The sequence below is a fragment of the Delphinapterus leucas genome, chromosome 2 (assembly GCF_059928025.1).
Source record: "Delphinapterus leucas isolate spDelLeu-1000000601 "Yukka" chromosome 2, BTC_Dleu_Yukka2, whole genome shotgun sequence".
Lineage (NCBI taxonomy): Eukaryota > Metazoa > Chordata > Mammalia > Artiodactyla > Monodontidae > Delphinapterus > Delphinapterus leucas.
The window spans coordinates 104,888,315-104,895,416 of NC_143130.1; the positions used below are offsets into that span (position 1 = coordinate 104,888,315).

Genomic DNA, 7,102 nt, shown 5'->3' on the forward strand with positions numbered 1-7,102 from the left:
CTTACAAGTAAAGCAAAGGACATGTGGGCATACCTCATTTTATTGCACTTCACAGATATTGTGTTTTTTTGGTTTTTTTTTAACAAATTGAAAGTGTGTGGCAACTCTGCATCAAGTAAGTCTATTGGCACCATTTTTCCAACAGCATCTGTTCACTTCATGTCTGTGTCACATTTTGGTAATTCTCACAATATTTCAAACTTCTCCATTATTATATTTGTTATAACAATTTGTGATCAGGGATCTTTGATGTTACTACTGTAGTTGTTTTTGAGCACCATGAACCTTGTCCACATAAGATGGTGAACTTAACTGATAAATGTGTGTGTTCTGACTGCTCCACTGACTGGCTATTCCCCGCTCTCTCCCTCTCCTCGGATCTCCCTATTCCCTAAGACACAACAATATTGAAATTAGGTCAATGAATAACCCTACCATGGCCTCTAAGTGTTCAAGTGAAAGTAACAGTGGCAAGTCTCTCCTTTTAAGTCAAAAGCTAGAAATGATTAAGCGTAGTGAGGAAGGCATGTCAAAAGAGAAAAGGCTGAAAGCTAGGCCTCTTGCACCAGTTAGGCAAGTTGTGAACGCAAAGGAAAAGTTCTTGAAGGAAATTAAAAGTGCCATTCCAGTGAACACATGAATGGTAAGGGGAAAAAGCCTCATTGCCAACATCGTGAAAGTTTTAGTGATCTGGATAGAAGATCAAACTAGCCACAACATTCCCTTAAGCCAAAACCTATTCCAGAGCAAGGCCCTAACTCTCTTTAATGAAGGTTGAGAGAGGTAAGGAAGCTGCAGAATAAAAGTTTGAAGCTAAGAGGTTAACTCATGAGGTTTAAGGAAAGAAGCCATTTCTATAACATAAAAGTACAAAGTGAAGCAGCATGTGCTGATGTAGAAGTTGTAGCAAGTTATCCAGAAGATCTAGCTAAGATAATGAATGAAGGTGGCTACACTGAACAACAGATTTTCAATGGAGATGAAACGGCCTTCTGTTGGAAGAAGATGCCATCTGGGACTTTCATAGCTAAGAGAGAAGTCAAAGCTTGGCTTCAAAGCTTCAAAGGACAGTCTGACTCTCTTCTTAGGGGCTAATGTGGCTGATGACTTTAAGTTGAAGCCAGTGATCACTTACCATTCCCCAAACCCTTAAGAACTATGCTAAATCAACTCTACTTGAACTCTATAAATGAAACAACAAAGCCTGGATGAAAGCATATGTGTTTACAATATGGTTTACTGAAGATTTTAAGCCCACTGTTGAGACCTACTGCTCAGAAAAAAAGATTCCTTGCAAAATATTACTGCTCATTCACAATGCACCTGGTCACCCAAGAGCTCCGATGAAGATGTACAATGAGATTCATGTTGTTTTTATGCCTGCTAACAGAGCATCCATTCTTCAGCCCATGGATCAAGGAGTAATTTTGACTTTCAAGTCTTATTATTTACAAAATATATTTTGTAAGGCTATAGCAGAGTAAATTGAAAAACTTCTGGAACAGATTCAACATTCTAGATGTCATTATAAACATTTGTGACTCATGGGAAAAGGTCAAAATATCAACATTAACAGGATTTTGGAAGAGTTGATTCCAACCCTAATGGATGACTTTGAGGGGTTCAAGACTTCAGTGGAGGAAGTAACTACAGATGTGGTAGAAATAGCAAGAGGACTGGAATTAGAAGTGGAGCTGGAAGATGTAATTGAATTGCTGCAGTTTCATGATAAAACTTTAACAGATGAGGAGCTGCCTTTTCTGGATGAGCAAAGAAGATGGATTCTTGAGATGGAATCCACTCCTGGTGAAGGTGCTGTGAAAACTGTTGAAATGACGAGAAAGAATTTATATAGAATATTGCCAAACTCAGTTGATAAAGCAGCGGCAGGGTTTGAGAGGACTGACTCCAATTTTGAAAGAAGTTCTGCAGTGGGTAAAGTGCTATCAAACAGCACTGCATGCTACAGAGAAATCATTTGTGAAAGGAAGAGTCAATTGACGCAGCAAACTTCACTGCTGTCTTATTTTAAGAAACTGCCATAGCCACCCCAACTTCAGCAACCACCACCCTGATCAGTCAGCAGCCATCGACACTGAGGCAAGACCTTTCACCAGCAAAAAGATTACGACTTGTTGAAGGCTCAGATGATGGCTAGCAATTTTTAGCAATAAAGTATTTTTAAATTAAGGTATGTACATTTTTTTAAACATAATGCTACTGCACACCTAATAAACTACATATAGTATAGTGTAAACATAACTTTTATATGCAATGGGAAACCAAAAAATTTGTGTGACTTGCTTTATTACGGTGGTCTGAAACCAAACCTGCAATATCTCTGAGGTATGAATGTAGTTCTAAGTTATACATTTTTTAAAAGCCTTAAACATAGAGGAAGCACAAGGCAGGGGATTCCAGTAAAGTTCTTTCTGTTCTCATTCTTAAGTTGCAACCAGTTACAATAATATGGCATGTACTTTTTGCCAACACAACATGTCAATTTCCCCATTTTCCATATCACTAGCCATATATTATTAAAGTTTATGAAATCAGGTCTAATAGTAGTGGTATCTTGAAATTCGAATGCACGGAAGCCTAAATTTTTGGAAGCAAATCACTGGGTCGTATACAACCATAAGCAGCCAGGGGAACCAAAATCAGACTATATATATCTGACTTGTTTTATGCCCAACCTTTAAATTTTTCTTTCATTCGTGCAGCTAGCTTTCTTCCATCTTTGAAAAATATAACCCACATTCTTTTGCTCCTCCAATTATATCCAAAGGGCAGAAAACAGATGCTGTGACTTCATTTATGTAACAGAGGATGTTAGTGACTTTCCCACCTGCACTCAGGTTTCACATAGCAAATTTACTTCAGGTCATGCCCTGAAAACCAAGTTTCTCCCTCATTCTTGTTTTAAACATTTATTGAGCATGCATTATATGCCAGGCCCTGGAGTTAATGTAGATGACGGACAGAGATCCAGTTCTAAAGAATCATTTAGGAAGCTTTCTGAAAATACATCTTTCTGGGCCCTAATTTCAGACTATAACTCAGCAGTTATCAGGAAAAAAGCCCAAAGCAATTATATTTTTAAAAAGCCCCACAGGTATTTTTATCATTTAAAAAAATTTTTTATTGAAGTACAGTTGATTTACCATGTGGTGGCAACCTCTGCTGTGCAGCAAACTGACTCAGTTATACACATAGAGACATTCTTTTTTAACATTCTTTTCCATTATGGTTTATCACAGGATATTGAGTATAGTTCCCTGTGCTACACGTTAGGACCTTGTGGTTTATCCATTCTAAATGTAATAGTTTGTATCTACCAACACCAAACTCCCAGTCCATCCCTCTCCCTCCCCGCCCCTCCCCACAGGTTTTTCTGATACACATTCTTAGTAAAAAAAAAAAAAATCTGTCTTAGAGAATTTTCCAAAAATATACACGAACACAGGAAATTCTGCAATCAATTTCAGGGTATTTTACGATTTCTTGCGGCTAATTCAGGGACAGCCCATCCACTTGTGCCCCCAGGTTACTAAACCTCTAGGATGAGACTTTTAAAAAAGTAAATAAATAATTGCAGTAATACAATAAGCACTCTGACAGAGGGGCACCCATGCAAGTCAGCAAATCTCCACTGAGGAAAAGTCTTCTAGGGCAAATAGCATATTGAGAAAATAGCATGTGTAGAACTGAAAGGCATGAAGCAACATGATTTGTTTGGCAATGTGTTAAGTAGATGCATGTGACTAGAGCTTAGGCTGGGGGTGTGCTGCAGCAGAGTGAGAAATGAGGCTGGAGAGATAGGCAGAAGCTAGATCATAAGGGGTTCTGTGCACAAGGTAAGCTTTTTTGTTTGTTTTGTCTTTGAAAGAAAGGGGGACTTTTAGTTAAAGATAATGGACTAAACACGTGCAATTACTTTTACCTTTCCCTGAAACCCTATTACAATGACAGTAAAGAAGATTTTAAAGGCATAAACCCCATAAGGGCAAAGAATAGAAGATGAGGCAATGGCAACAACATTTTGGAAACTGCAAAGCGTAAGTGGTAAATGACTTAGCAGATCTGAGAAAGCAAAATCCTAAAGCATCAGTGAGGAAAGGTGAAAAGCAGAATCCCCCAAAGGTTCAGAAATTGGCAATACTGAGGACCTCAAAAAGTGGGATAAAGGTGGGCTTAAGAACAAGTACAATGAATGAATATCCATTTAAGACACAGTTAAGAGTCCTAGATCCCCTTCCCCATTTCAGTAAAAATCTGGAGTTTTATTGTATGGAAAATCTAAAACAGAGTCCTTGGGATGGGAAACACCAGGCACAAATGTGGGTGAGAGGAACATATTCTAAACAGGGCGATCAAGTGAAAGTTTACGTACTAAATGTTAAGACCTCTAACCTTCTTTCTACCACATGCCTCAGCTTGCAGCCAGGCTTAAATACTCCAGGGAAAGAGTACAGAAGATGCTTCTTTGGGAACTCTGATCAGTCCCAGAGGAAAACACACACACACACACACACACACACACACACACACACACACACACACTCCTAAAAATACTGACATCAGTGATGGTCAAAGTCCCCAAAGAACTTTTTATATCTTGATTATGGTAGTAGTTACCTGTCACAACTCTAATAGCATGAATTTTTTTTTTTTTTTGCATGTAAACATCTCAATAAACCCAACTTTCAAAAAATCCTCTAGAGATAAGAACAAATTGCATCCACAAAACACAAATGCGAAAAAACAAGCTGACAAAGACTCTTGGAAATTAAAAATAGGATGTAATAAGATAGCAGAAAAACTCAACAGAAGTTGGAAAAGTTGAGAGTATCTCCTAGAATGTAGGGTAAAAAGATTTTTTAAAAGAACCTGGATTGGTTTATAGAGACCAACATTCAAATAAACAGAATTTCAGAAAGAGTACAGAAAAAAACAAAGAAGAAAGCAAAGAATTAAAAACTGTTCATGGTTGAAGGACATGAATTCCCAAACTGAAAGGGCACATTGAGGGTCAGCATTGCAGATGAAAATAGACCTACAAGGCACATGTCACATTTCAGAGCACCAGAGAAGCCAGAGAAGGGGAAAACATACAATAAACAAATAAACAAAACCCCCCTGAAATCCAAACTAAGTCACATACAAATGATAAAGGCATAGAACAATGCCTTCAAAATTCTTAGGAAACTTGAAATTTTATATCCAGACTAGTCACCACCTGAGTGCAAGTGTAGGAAAAAAAATCTTCAGAAATTCAAAGTTCCAAAAAAAATTCTTCCTGCAGCAATCTGAGAAATAATAAAAATGAGAAATACAAGAAATGGAGAGCCAACAAGAGAAATGAGAAGGGAATTCTCATGATGGTTATGAACAAAGATCCCAGGATGATGGCTGTGCACCAGGAGTACATGACAACAATTGGAGCGGGGTTAACAGACTGAAGGGAGAAGTCATCACATAAATGAAATTGATTTATAATACCTGGGGCTCATTAGAGAGGAGATGGAGCGAACTGAGGGAGAGTCACAAGGCAGTGGCACATGTTTCAAGTGACAAAAGAAAAGAACTGTCAGCCCAGAATCTCCTATGTGGAGGAAATATCCTTCAGGAATGAAGGAGAAACCAAGACATTCTCAAATAAAAGGAAATTAAAGAAGGAATATTAGAACATCAAGGAGACAAAAAGAAAACTATAAGGTAAATTATGTTTGATGTTTGAAGCAAAAATTATAACACTATCTGATGTGGTTCAAAATATATGTAGAAGAATGTTTAAGACAACTATGTTGTAAGTGGGGAAGGGCAAAGGGATATAAAGGGAGGTAAAGTTTCCACACTACTCAAACTTGTAAAATGATGCCATGAGTAGACTGTGATAAATTATAGATGTGTAACATAATACCTAGAACCATTGCTAGAAGCTATTGCTACTGTTTTATTAAGAAACATAGTAAAAACTACTATAGATAAATTGAGATGTAATGTTTAAAATGTGTACAAATAACTCATAGGAAGGCAAGAAAAAAGAAACAAAAAAATGGAGAGAACAGAAACAAAAAATAAAATGGCAGAAACATATCAATAATTACATTATATATGAATGCTCTAAACATATCAGTTAAAAACCAGAGATTGGCAGAGTACATTAAGAAACATGACCTAACGATATTCTGTCTATAAGAAATTCATTTCAAATATAATGATAAAGGAAAGTAGGACACAGAAGGAAGACCCTAATAGATCTTTAAAAGTTCTCATCACAGGAGAAAAAAGAAAGTAGTAAAAGGAAGAAAAAGATGTATCATGCAAATATTAATTTAAAAGAGCCAGGACTTCCCTGGTGGCACAGTGGTTAAGAATCCACCTGCCAATGCAGGGGACACGGGTTTGAGCCCCGGTCTGCGAAGATCCCACATGCCACGGAGCAACTAAGCCCCTGCGCCACAACTACTAAGCCTGCACTCTAGAGCCCACGAGCCACAACTACTGAGCCCTCGTGCCACAACTACTGAAGCCTGCACACGTAGAGCCCGTGCTCCACAACAAGAGAAGCTACGGCAATGAGAAGCCCGCGTGCCGCAACAAAGAGTAGCCCCCGCTCACCACAACTAGAGAAAGCCCATGTGCAGTGACGAAGACCCAATGCAGCCAAAAATAAATAAGTAAAATTTATAAAAAAATAAAAACAAAAGGGCCAAACCATCAAGAAAACATAGCAATCTTAAATATGTACACACCAAACAACACAGGTGAAAAATACATGAAGCAAAAACTGACAAGGCTGGAAGTTATAATTTGAAATTAGCAAGAAACAGCAAAATTCCTCTGTTAAAATGCACTATGCTTGCAAGTTTATAAGTTTGAAAAATAAAGAAAAAAGAAAAGTAAATGAAAACACCAAGAATAATTAATTTTATGATTTCATATCAAAAGGCACATAGTTGTAATTTATTAAATTAGGATAACTAATTTTTTTATTGTCACTTTGTTTTGCTACTATGTAAGTTAATCAGCTTACATAATCATAGAATCAGAGATATTTGAAATGGAAAACGTAATTAGTAAAATAATTCATTAGTAC

At 37.3% G+C, this 7,102-nt stretch overlaps 1 protein-coding gene across 2 annotated transcripts in view; it reads right to left on the reverse strand.

Annotated features, from left to right (window-relative positions):
- The window catches only part of KATNBL1 (katanin regulatory subunit B1 like 1), an 82,337-nt gene that overhangs the window by 43,648 nt on the left and 31,587 nt on the right, over positions 1 to 7,102 (reverse strand). The gene's annotated exons all lie outside the window — the stretch shown is intronic.